Below are 13121 nucleotides of genomic sequence, written 5' to 3'. Positions count from 1 at the left end.
AAGCAGTGCTTGGAAGAGCAAAACCTTGTTGACTTGTTCTACCTTGTTCTCTCTCATGGTTACCTTTGTATTGATTCATCCACCTACAGTGCCTTCAAAAAGTATTCAGACCCCTTCACTTTTTCCACATTTTGTTGTGTTATATACTCAATTTAAAAAGAATTTGCCATCAGTTCACAAACAATACGCCAGAATGACAACGCGAAAACACATCTTTAGGAATTTCAGTACATTTATTAAAATGTAAATACAGAAATACCTCATGTACATAAGTATTCAGACCCTTTGCTATGACACTCTTAAAATTAGCTAAAATGCAAAAATGTCATCAACAAATCAGTTGAAGTGAAGGGTCTCTGATTTGCATAGGAATCAATTACACACTGTGTGGATCAGGTTGTCAATGCTACCCTGAGGCCTTGGGAGACTTATACAAATCTACAAAGTTGAATGGTAGGGACGGAAAGCACAGTCAATGGGACAACATCATCTCAGTCACTCAAAATTGGTCGATAATTTTAAACTTACAGCTGTTTAAACTTAATTAAATGTTATTAAACTTAATTAACTTACTATAACCAAGTGGCCAAAAAGAATCCCTTAATAGAAAATAATCAATCTCATATCCATAATTGTGTTTGCAACAATGAATTCAAGTGATATAGCAAAGAAACTGGCTGAAAATGTGTTTAAATGGTTTTACTACAAGGCATTAAGTTTAGTGCAAATCCAACAAATGCAATGCAGTTTCCGGACCATCTCTCATGTGAAGAATAGTGGTAGCTGTATCAAGTTATGGGTTGTTTGTCACTGGCAGAGACTGGGGAGTTTGTCAGGAACAAGAGAAAATTATGAAATTAGCTGAATTGGTAATGATATCCTAATCTACACAGTGTGTAATTGACTCCTATGCAAATAAATACACTATACGACAAACGTATGTGGACACAATTATCGTCTGGGGCTGTTTTCATGGTTTGGGCTAGGCCCCTTAGTTCCAGTGAAGGGAAATGTTAATGCTACAGCATGCAATGCGATTCTAGAGAATTGTATGCTTCAAACTTTGTGGTAACAGTTTGGAACAGTCCCTTTCCAGTTTCAGCATGACAATGCCCCGATACACAAAGTGAGGTCCATAATGACATGGTTTGGTCTGAAAGAACTTGACTGGCCTGCACACAGAGCTCTGAACTCAACCCCATCGAACACCTTTGGAATGAATTGGAACGCCGACTGCGAGCCAGTCCTTCTCACCCAACATCAGTGCCCAACCTCATTAATGCTCTTGTGGCTGAATGGGAGCAAATCCCCGCAACCATATTCTAAAATCTAGTAGAAAGTATTGCCAGAAGAGTGGAAGCTGTTATAGCAGCAAAGGTGCCACCAACTCCGTATTAATGCCCATGGTTTTGGAATGAGAAGTTCAACAAGCACATGGGTGTGATGTTCAGGTGTGTCCCAATACTTTTGTCCATATAGTGTAGATTTTATAACCCTATAAAAACAAGATATTCATTCCAAAATACTATTACATGCACTATTATCCTTGCATTAAGATGGACTCAATTTAACTTATTGAGTGATTTGTTCATGACATTTCTGCATTTTAGCTAATTTTAAGAGTGTCATAGCATAGGGTCTGAATACGTATGTACATGAGGTATTTCTGTATTTCAATTTGAATACATTTACTGAAATTTTAAAAAAATCTTGTTCTCACCATGTCATGCTGGGATTTGTGTGTGGATTGACATTCTTTTAATTGAATCCATTTCAAATTTAGTCTATAAGACACCAAGATGTGGAAAAAGTGAAGGAGTCTGAATACTTACGAAGGCACTGTGGATTGGAGAGTGTGAGAGGGAGTGTAGGTGTGAAGGAGTTCAAAGAGATATGGAGGTGCAAGATTGTGAAGGGCCTTGAAAGTGAGGAGCATAATTTTTAAATCGATGCGGTATTTAACGGGAAGCCAATGGAGTTGTTGAAGTACTGGAGTGATATGATCTATGGAAGGAGTTCTGGTAATGATACGGGCAGCTGAATTTTGGAGCTTACGCAGAGATTTGTGAGGAAGACCAGAGAGGATGGAGTTGCAATAATCAATACGGGATGTAACGAGGGCGTGGACGAGAATAGCGGTGCGGTTGGGTGTGAGTGACGGGCGGAGACAGTTAATATTTCAGAGGTGGAAGTAGGTAAACCAAGTAATGTTGTTGATGTGAGCTTCAAAAGATAGGTGCTGTCAAGGATGACACCCAGACTCTTAACTTGGGGGGAGGGGGGGACTGTGGAGTTGTCAATGGTAAGGGAGAATTTGTCCGTTTTGGCCAGAGTGGATTTGGAGCCAACTGGAAGAACCTCAGTTTTATCACTGTTTAGTTTGAGAAAGTTGGATGAGAACCAGGATTTGATTTCCAGTAAGCAGTCGGAAAGGGAAGTGGGGGGGAGAGTGGAAGTGGGTTTGGTGGAAAGATAGAGCTGGTATCATCCGCATAACAGTGAAATTGGATACCGTATTTTCTGAATATGTGGCTGAGAGGTAGGAGGTAGATGATAAATAAGAGGGGGCCTAAGACAGAGCCCTGAGGAACACCAGTGAGGACGGAAAGGGACTGTGATTTTAAGTGTTTGAGTTGGACAAAGTGAGTACGGCCGGAGAGGTAAGATCTGAACCAGGTGAGGGATGTGCCAGTGATACCAATGGAAGCTAATCTGTCAAGGAGGATGTGATGTGAGATGGTGTCAAAGGCTGCAGTCAGATCAAGGAGGATGAGTATGGATAAGAGCCCAGAGTCAGCTGCCACCAGGAGATCGTTTGTGATTTTTACCATGGCTGTCTCTGTACTGTGTGAGGAGCGGAAACCAGACTGAAATTGTTCAAAAAGATTATTGTTGTTCAGATGGATGTGGACCTGGGCTGCGACTGTTTTTTCTAGTATCTTGGAGAGAACTGGTGAGTTAGAGATTGGGCGGAAATTATTCAAGTGGTTGGGGTTTCTTGAGAATAGGGGTTATTGCACCTGTTTTGAGAGATGAGGGGACAAGACCAGAGGTAAGGGAGGAATGAATTATGTTGGTAATTAAAGGGGAGAGGGAAGGTAGACATGCTTTAAGTAGGTGGGTAGAAAGGGGGTCAAGCTGGCAGGTGGATGATTTGAATTTACGGATGAGACTAGAAATGTCAGCGACAGTGGGAAGTTCAAAGCTGGATAGTGGATAAGAGAGGGGAGCATATAGAGTTGAGTGAAGTGATGTATAGTTAGAGGAGTTCAGTTTCTGGAGAATGTTTTGGATTTTGGCATTGAAAATGGTCATGAAGGTGTTACATTGAGCAGTTGAATACAGGTGAGGTAAAAGAGAGTCCGGTGGTTGCAGAATGCTGTTGACAATAGAGAACAGGGTTCTAGTGTTTCCTTCACCTGATCTAATTAAGTTGGCATAGTAAGATGATTTATCAAAGAGCATCCTTATACAAAAGTATGTGGCTGTTGTACGTGTCCTTATGAACTACAAGGCCAGTTTTAGCATATAGGCGTTCAAGACGACGACCTTTAGCTTTAAGCTGACGTAACTCAGGTGTAAACCAGGGGGCAGAGTGGGTGAAAGAGACAGACTGTGTTTTCAGAGGTGCTTGTATGTTTAAAAGGTTATGAAGTCCATCATTGTAATGGGAGACCAGCTCATCGGTGGTGGATAGGCAGTCTTTACTGGGGAGGTTATTGATTCCGTTAGAAAGAGCTGATATGTTGATATTCTTGATGTTACGGAATGAGATGGATCGTGCCATATTTGCTTTGGGTATTGTTAAATTGACATTGAAGATTACAAACTTATGGTCAGAAATAGGCAAATCAAATGCAGAACAGTTCAGAGGAGTTACACCAGAGCAGCAGATCAGATCAAGTACCGGTATGTCCTTTGGAGTGTGTGGGAAAGTCAATATATTGCTGTAATCCAAAACTGTCCAGGCATGATGTAAAATCCTTTGTGAGATTATTGTTGACATTGTCCATATGAATATTAAATTCACCCAGCACTATTAGATTAGGGGAGAGAGAAGATAGGGAAGTAAAAAAGGCAGAGAGTTAATTTAGAACGTCCTTATTGGGCTTGGGTGGACGATAAACAGTGGCAAGAATTGGCGGAATTGGCCCATTGATTTGCAGGGCAGTGGACTCAGAGGAGGTATTCACAGGGACTGTTAGTGCAGATACTTTCCACTTTTCGTTATAAAGTATCGCGAGACCACCGCCCCTACCAGAGAGACAGGGAAGTATGAACAAATCCAGGTGGAATAGATTGATTAAGCTGCATGTCATTGGGCTGTTGCCACCTCTCAGTCAAACAGTCAAACACCTCAAACTAAATTTTCTCCGGTATTTGGTTTGAGGTGTACCAACATTCAAATAAGCCTATCTTCTTCAACTATTTTCAATGTATGAACGCTTACGATCTGCACTTTCATAATCTGTAAAAAAAAAAACTGAAAAATGGCCTTGCCCTACTTTGGGACTTTTTCACCAGACCCTGTCACATATTGTTGTGGGTGTACTATTAAGGGGTGTGTCCATCTCATGTTTATGCATGCAATTGTTCATGTGTTCATTTACCTTTCCAGTGTGTGCTCAGTACCCTGTTTGACATACTAATGGTTTGCGTCTTGCTCTACATTGCGGTGGATATGATCTCGTAGTGTTGGAGCTAGCAGCCTTGTTGTATTGTGGTACACGTTGTTATTATCAGTAAATGAGATAAACAGAACAACAAGTTGTTGTGCATATCCTTCGCCTCCTGTGAGTATTCCTTTTCAAGACAAGAAGATCTTGATAGCTCGTGGAGAACACTACCTTGCTAGGCTACAGTATAAGAGAATAATAGCATCATCATACCCACAATATCTTTGTTTCTATCTATAGCTTAATCTCCTAATCTCCACAGACCTTTCACAGTGTTTGCTCACAGGAAATTGTCATCTAATATCAAAGGTCGAAATCCCCTCTGAGTGAGCGGTGAGGCTCCGTGCCGGTTCAGGTTCCCGAACTTAATTTGGAACTGGCCGGCGCATTCAGACCGAAAATAAATTGGTTAGAAACCTGAAAAGTTGGTTCGCAGCTGGAACCAAAAAATCGTGGTTCTCAGTGAGAACCAAAAACTAGAACCGTGACGTCATTAGTGGGTGTGTCATATTCTAGGCTGTGAAGATGAAGAAGGAAGGAGACAAAGAAGGAAGGAGACAAAATGTAATCTAATCTAAATCTAATCATTAGTGATTTAAAAATTATCAAAAGTTTCATCATTCTCTCTATCTTCCTCACATGCTCACAACACAAACGCAAACTTTGTAAGCCATTTCTATTCTAGTATCAGTGTAGCTGGTAAGCTAGTAAGAGAATGTGTTTAGAAAATGTCTTGTTTTTTTTAATATACACATTTATTTCAGATACTGTAGTGGACGATATTATCCTCATTTCCAGTGAATTAGCCACCATCTTGTTGTGACATTTTTTTTTTATCCCGCCCCTTCGTCAACCGACATTGATGGTTCCGCTTAAATTGGTATGAACGCTGGCTGGTTCGCCATAAAGCACCACGGTTCTGAGGCTACAGAACGGGAACCAGAGCCGGCACGAAGCCGTGGCGGTGTGAAAGCCAACTGAAAGCCAACAGACCCTGGAGTAAGGACCACAGCAATCCAATAATTTCCCCTTGAGAAGAACACCCACCTCACTTCTCCAGTGAGGCAGAATTACATCAATAGTTCCTAATTTCAGAGCATAATGATATGAGCCATGCTAAAGTGACTAACAGCGTAGTTCATCGTCACAACTAGCAGTACAGTGAAGCAGAGATTTAAAAGTATGTTAAAGATGTGTGTCCATCACTGTCACAAACAGACTTCTCACTCTGACCTATAGTCTCTCCACTCGTCTGCATAGATATTCCAGTCATGAAATATCACATATAAAATTGAGTAGCCTGAGTTATATTGTGGTATTCAAGTGGGATTTCTTTCAGCATTAGGACTATCAAATAGTGAAGAGAATCCAACATCAAAGTAGTCAATATGAAAGCTGTCGGAAAGAGCAATGCTATTTTCATACTGTACAAGAGATTAAGTGATTTGAAATGTTCAATAAATAAAAGGGCACTTTTTTGGAACAGTGAAACCCAATATATTACATAGAATTTAATTGGATTTTGTTTTATGTTAATGTCACCATGTTATCTTTCAATTCTTCTCAGGTTCCTTATTATTATTATTTTTTTTTACATTTTGCAGGATCCCTTCCCAAGGATGTACTCATTCCTTCTTTAAGCTCCCTCCTTGAGTGGGTCCTCTACATTCTGTTCAGTAATGTCTGGAGGTAGTTATACTCCTCCAACCATTCCATTTGCGACATAATTTAAGTGACTGACGGAGGGAATGCTGTGCGTTGCATCCTCAAAAGCATTTTGGGAGTAATACTGGGAAGTAAAGTTTAGCAAAGATTTACCCATTACTCTTTGAGAACCCAGTAGAATGGGGTGGACCATTCTTTCTCAGTGTTTCTCAAGGGGTATCTTTCTATTCTATTTTGTTTGTGATAAGTGGTAGCAATTCTCTTAAATGATGAAGTGTGTGTGTGTGTAACTGGGAACAGATACTGTATGATGACATAGAGTACAGCATGTTCTCTGAGTACAGAGTGAAATACACACACACACACACACACACACACACACACACACACACACACACACACACACAGGGGTACATATGGTTTTCAAAAGTGGAAAACATTTAAGTACATATATTTTAATTGTAACACTTTTAATACTTGTAATCGTTTTTTATCCATGTTTTTGACAGGCTTCTGTTCAGTCACATGCAAATTATCAGGGGTAACCACTCTATTTTCCAATTAAGTATGTAATTAAACTAAATGAATAATACATAATGTAAGGAGCGATGCTGCATTCTTTACTTGATAACTAGAATAGAACCTAACTTTTTATTGCAGTTTGCCCATCACCATTGAAAAACACATACCCTAACCATAACCCTAGTGTATAGTAGACTAGAACCCTAGGGACAATGTATAGTAGCCTACAGTGTAACAATCATTAGCCATAATAGGGTATAATTACATTGTAAAAATGTGCAATGTAAAGTGTGACCTAACATCTCAAGTTAACTGAAAAGACTGCAGAGCATTAATTGACTTAATTGGCTTAATATGCTTGCTAATGTTAGTGTATGTTTGTGTATGTTTTTGTGAAGCACTTTGTGACATTTGTCTGATTGTCTTGATCGTGCTAGCTAGACATAAAATACATCCACAAAAGCCTCTATAGAGGTCTTAGTAGCCCATCTATTGAAATCGATAACTCAGATTGTGTGCATGTGTGCATTACACTTATGGCGCTTTTCCATTGACCGACACGGCACGGCTCAGCACGGCTCGCCTCGGCACGCTTTTGAACAGTTCTGGGTACGAGACGTTTTCCACTATACAGGAACGACCCGGGACTGTAGGAGGAGTTACGTGTCATAAGATTCCCCCCGCTATACAGATCAGTGGGGGGAAATGCGATAAGAATTATGTCAAAATGCAGCACTATCGTGCACAGAATGTCTTTGTGTCTTTGGACACAGAAATAACACGTCTCAGCAATTGCCCACATACACGCACGCACTCACGTACGCAGGCACGCAAGCACACGCACACACACACACACACACACACACACACACACACACACACACAAATAGGGACATAACAGGGTTATAGCCCTCCAATACATACTGTAACTGAATTATATAACACACCATACTCAAGCAATCATCAGTGCTTGATTGTGTTGCTTTGTCTCCTTGTGAGTCCAGCAAAAGTGTCTGATGCCTTTTTGCCCTCTGTGCAGAAACAAGGCATTCACCGAGAAGATACACAAGACTCTCATGGCATGTCAGTGTAGGGGAAAATTATTAGTTTTATTAGACATTTTGTCATAAGTATAGTGACCTTTGTGTCCTTTTTCCACCTTTGTGAGAAAGTGGGATCAATCCCCCCTAACCTCTTCATAATTGGCATCACAGCTAGCCCCTCCTCATCACAGATGCAGACAGGAAATGCCTGTGATTGGCTTGAACCTTACCTGAGGGCGTGACTGTTATCTGTGTATATAAATCCATGTTTTCCCCTCTGTCTTGAGGTTTCTGAGAAGACTTTGACTGACAGACCCTGTCTGTCGTGCTGTAAACTGTTCTCCTTTTGTAAAAGAAAATTAAATACCTTTTCTATACAATTTGGCTCAGGCTACCTTTTTCTATTTTCTATTTAGATACTTAAATATTTCCCTAACATCAGTTAGATTAATCTAGTCCTTTTCACAGCACAGTTGCAGACAGCATCAAAACATTGTCTGCAGTGGCCAGGAGAGCAAGCTGTTGGGAGCTGTGCACCAAACCAATGGCATGAGAGTGTGTTCAGGTCAAAGAGCTGAGGGGCAGACAGAGATAGAGGGACGTTGTTCCTCCACGACCAGAACAACCCAAAGAACATGATTAACACTGAGCCCAGATGGACATGGCTATAGACGCTCCAGGCACACAAACACATACAAATCAGGAAATAAACAACAATGGACACTTTTCTCATTGGACATTTGCCTGAGCTCTGTCTCACACATGCACAAATGTGCAACGATTATGGAAATATATGGACATTCATGCCTACAACCATACGTGCAACAAACACATTATCATCCATATTTGTTAATCAACACTTACTACTAAAAAACTGCATCCGAAAAAGAAGGCAAAGCAATGAATAAATAAAGAATAAAGAGGTTGCCAAATACTTCAAAACATTTGTAAATTGAACATTTACTGCATTTTACATGTGTACTATATAAAGCAGCACTTTAACAAATGTGTTGCTTGTATGTCTGAGTGAGCATTTATCGCCCTAAAAAAGATGTCATTTTCCCTGCAATAAAGATGTTATAAGAGGTTTCATTAAATGATCTGACAGTTGTATTGCTGCATGCACACTGTTGAGTGTACCCAGGAAGATTTAATAAACTCATGTCTGATCCATTTAGAACAGCACGTATACTAGACACTGGTGGTAAACTTAATGGCCTATCATATGGAGCCTGGTAAAAACGTTCAATGTTAATTCAATAAGACATGGGCAAATGTTTCCTCCTGGAAGTGTTTGTTCCTCACAGTCAATTGTGTGTATTGAGCGTTCTGTGTGTGCGTGCGTGTATGTGTGTGTGTGTGTGTGTGTGTGTGTGTGTGCATGCGTGCATGTGTGTGTGTGCGCGTGCATGTATACCAGTGAAGGCTAGAAGAGGTACAAATCACATATCAAACACATTTGACCTAATTCCTCATTTGAACTCCACATGCTTCCCCTTGTGTATACCACATGTACAGTACGTGTACACACATGTATGTGTGTGTGTACGTACAGTGTGGGCCTGTGTGCCTGAGTGTGTGCGTGTGAGTCCTATGAAACTGTGCATAAGTGTGTTTGCTGTCACCCACGTGGTTGAGTGGAACCCTGCAGCAGTACCCAGCTCTTATCGTCTGCCTGACATCTCCTCTCTGGAAACAGCGGCTGACAGCCTATTGTAGAGCTAGAGCAGTCTATTCTTAGAGCTTGTTCGTCCACACTGAAGGTCTGCACCGGAGTGTAAGACCGTGGAATGAGGTCCACTACAGACAGACCCTGACTCTTTCTAACTACTCCTGACACTCTTTCACTAACCCTGTCACCTGCATACTATCTCAGACCCTTCTGAACTCTCTGAGATAGGGGGATAGAGAGGCCGATAGAGGCACCACCATCATCACTCTTAATGTCCTCTGTCCTGTACTCCTCCCTGTCACCAGATTAACCTCATGTGACAGTGACCATGTCAGACCAATATTGGAACTATACATTTTACTGGGTTTGTATTGCAGTATTGTTGACTCTATGCTAGTGTTTACATAGGTTGATCCTCTGTGCAGAGAAGAGACATGCACGCACGCATGCATGCACGCTCGGCATCCAATGCAGACAGAGCATGTCTCTCATATTCAGAGAGAGAACATAACCGTAGAGTGTTCTACAGAGAAGCCATAACTACAATAATCACTTTGCCCCCAATTTACTGTCACGTCAAGTGCAAATAATAGAGAATGCACACCCAAGGCTAGGTGCTGACTAATGAAAGAAATATAATGAAAGTCACACACTCTACTCTTGTGTATTTCTGATGCATTCTTCTCCAAAGCATCAAAGTCTATTGCATAAATATGTTTCATATTCCATAAATGAACACAAATTATATTTTCCTCCAGGACAACAAGAAAAAGTGATTCATGAGAGTGACTACAAAAGCAGAGAGAGAGGAAGAGAGAGAGAGAGAGAGAGAGAGAGAGAGAGAGAGAGAGAGAGGAAAGAGAGAGAGAGAGAGAGAGAGAGAGAGAGAGAGAGAGAGAGAGAGAGAAGAGAGAGAGAGAGAGAGAGAGAGAGAGAGAGAGAGAGAGAGAGAGAGAGAGAGAGAGAAAGCGGATTGAAGCAACTTGGAACTTGTTAATGCAACACCTTTTACCTGAACTCAACAGATAAAAGTCCATATCCAAAGTGGACTCTCATACAAAACCAAGACAAAGCCCATATGCATGCTAACTACTCTAAATGATGATACACAATATCTAGATTTTGGTAAAACTGTAGCCTATAATACTGTGCAGTAGCAATATCATTACTCAGATGGCAATGTTGCATTAACATGTAGTTGCATAGTAATTTGATATCCTATAATTGCATTATAATATAAGTGGAAGTATAGGAACAGTACAGTAAACTTAGACTTAGTCAGTAGACTTAATTGCACCATTTGCTATATGTGACCCATGATAACTGATAGCCTTTGGATAACTTGTTGTACCACTGAGGACATCCTGATTATATACATCACATACGTAAATGCATTGCCCACAGTAATGTGTGGCTATACATTGGCCTATATACGTTCAGACAGGGTAATGTTTGTAATTATCAAAACGCAATCCTCAGTTTCCCCTAACTAATTAACAGGGTGCACAAGAAATGAGAAACATACATCTCCGACGTCACAGCAACATATGCGGATGGTGACAATGAATGAATACATGATTAGGTTAATTACCTGTAAGTGTAGTTTACCTTAGAATAGTCGATGTAATTAGCCGGAGGTTATGTTAACGTGTGCACATGTCAAACCCTTCACCTGTGCGAGCTAAACCTATATGTTTTTTCCCCTTTTTTCCACAAAGTGTATGACAGATTGTCTATGCATTTTAATTAGGCAATGTGCACGAGCGCGCTGTCACTGGTCGCCTGGAACGCGCATTGGACTCGCGTAGTTTAAGTGCTGCCTGCTACAGATTTATAACGGATAAGGGTGTCAAGGAGTCTGAAATCAAAAAGTAATCACTCCCGGTTCCATTACAATAAGGCATTGTAGGCTACACCGTAGGCCTTTTGCCAATTAATAGGCTACATGCGCTACTCAAACGAACGAGCAGTCGCAACGCTTAGTGGTCCATTTGGATTAAAGATTGCTCTCTGTAGACATTTCGACAAGATAGACGATCATCATAGCAGAAAGGCAAGGAATAATTTGTTCAGAGCTCTGGAAAGCTACCAAGCTATGATGTTGGCATAAGCAATTACACAAAACTTCTAGGAATATGTTATATTCTTTTTCTATAGGCCTGCATACCTTCACATTATGACCTTATTTATAGAGTTGTGTATGTAGATTATAGTTTCAAAATGTACAAAATTAAAGTTATTTTAAGAATAATAATTTGCATCTATGCGTTTTACCTTCGACTAGTTGGACCACTAGTTGATTTATATTTATTATACTTTGTTTCCTACATTATATGAGGAGCTAAAATAACGAAAGTTCGACATCAAAGAATTGGCAGGTGAATTCCATTTCATCAATTTCATCAGGTGAATTACACTGATTATATCGTAGCCCAGTTAGGTGGCAGTCTGGTATGTTCGTCGTTATACTTAAGTTCCCAGGCAGGCACCGATGCAGGTACATTTATAATCAATAATCAAGGCAATACAAGGGTATACACTAGTGCTTCAACGTATAGGCTATTGCAAAACAGTATCCGAAATATTCTCTAATTTAAGCCTAATTATTTTAAGAATAATATAGGAATCGATAGTAATTTAGAAACAAAATCTTATTTTGAGATATTCCTGGAGTTTACTTGAAATATGCTACATATATACATATCTACATATACATCGATTATGGGATTGGTTTATATGGTAAAATGCATAGTATAATAATTCTGGAAATGCCCATGTCCACTCCAATCAAAAATCTAGTTGTTATCACTATATAATAATAATTTTCAAACTCTGGCAAACCAAACTGTAGTTGCAATAAGATGGTATACCTTTGGCATCGAGGTCCGCTTGCTTGCCTATCTCCACTTCACAACCGCTCATCTTCTGAGCGGCATATATGCTTAATAAACAATATAGGCAGTTCTCCCGAATGCCCTGCGCTGTAATCCAACTTTGAAAAGAATGCAAGCAAAGGTAGAGTAATTGTCAAGTCTTCTTGCTCCGAATGCACTGTTGAGATCAACTCTGACAGTTCTTAATTTCTGGGCTAAGGAAACCTGCGCGCGTTCGAGAGTAGCGAGTCACAGATCACAGTGCGTTGGGCGCGGAGATTCGTAGAATCGTCTTTTTGCACTCGTGTGACGTCACTTTAGGGCCACACTGACCGAGACCGACTGTAGCTGCTGGTGAGAATATCATCATCTCTTATTTTATGAAGTAAGAGTTTTATCACTTTTTGTCGTAACCTAGAGTCACCAAATAAGTCATTATCTGAGATGAAGGAGAGATTGATAACTTCATCACCACTTGAGAGGTACTGCGCCATGGCGCGCACACACACACACACACACACACACACACACACACACACGCACGCGCACACACGCACACGCACGCGCGCACGCACACACACACACACACACACACACACACACACAGACAGACAGACACACGCACGCACGCACGCACGCACGCACACACACACACACACACACACACACA

The 13121-nt window shown here is 40.7% G+C and overlaps 1 protein-coding gene across 1 annotated transcript in view; it reads right to left on the bottom strand.

The window, feature by feature from the left end:
- gcgra (glucagon receptor a) overlaps positions 1-12652 on the bottom strand; it is a 43533-nt gene extending 30881 nt beyond the window's left edge. Inside the window, exon 1 of the mRNA XM_080524254.1 lies at positions 12449-12652. The gene's annotated coding sequence lies outside the window, so the exon portion shown is untranslated. The remainder of the gene's footprint in view (positions 1-12448) is intronic.
- Between the last annotated feature and the right edge of the window lie 469 nt (positions 12653-13121).

Source organism: Nansenia antarctica, assembly GCF_963989245.1.
Source record: "Nansenia antarctica genome assembly, chromosome: 2".
NCBI classification, from domain to species: domain Eukaryota; kingdom Metazoa; phylum Chordata; class Actinopteri; order Argentiniformes; family Microstomatidae; genus Nansenia; species Nansenia antarctica.
This window is presented reverse-complemented; position numbering and strand designations above follow the sequence as displayed.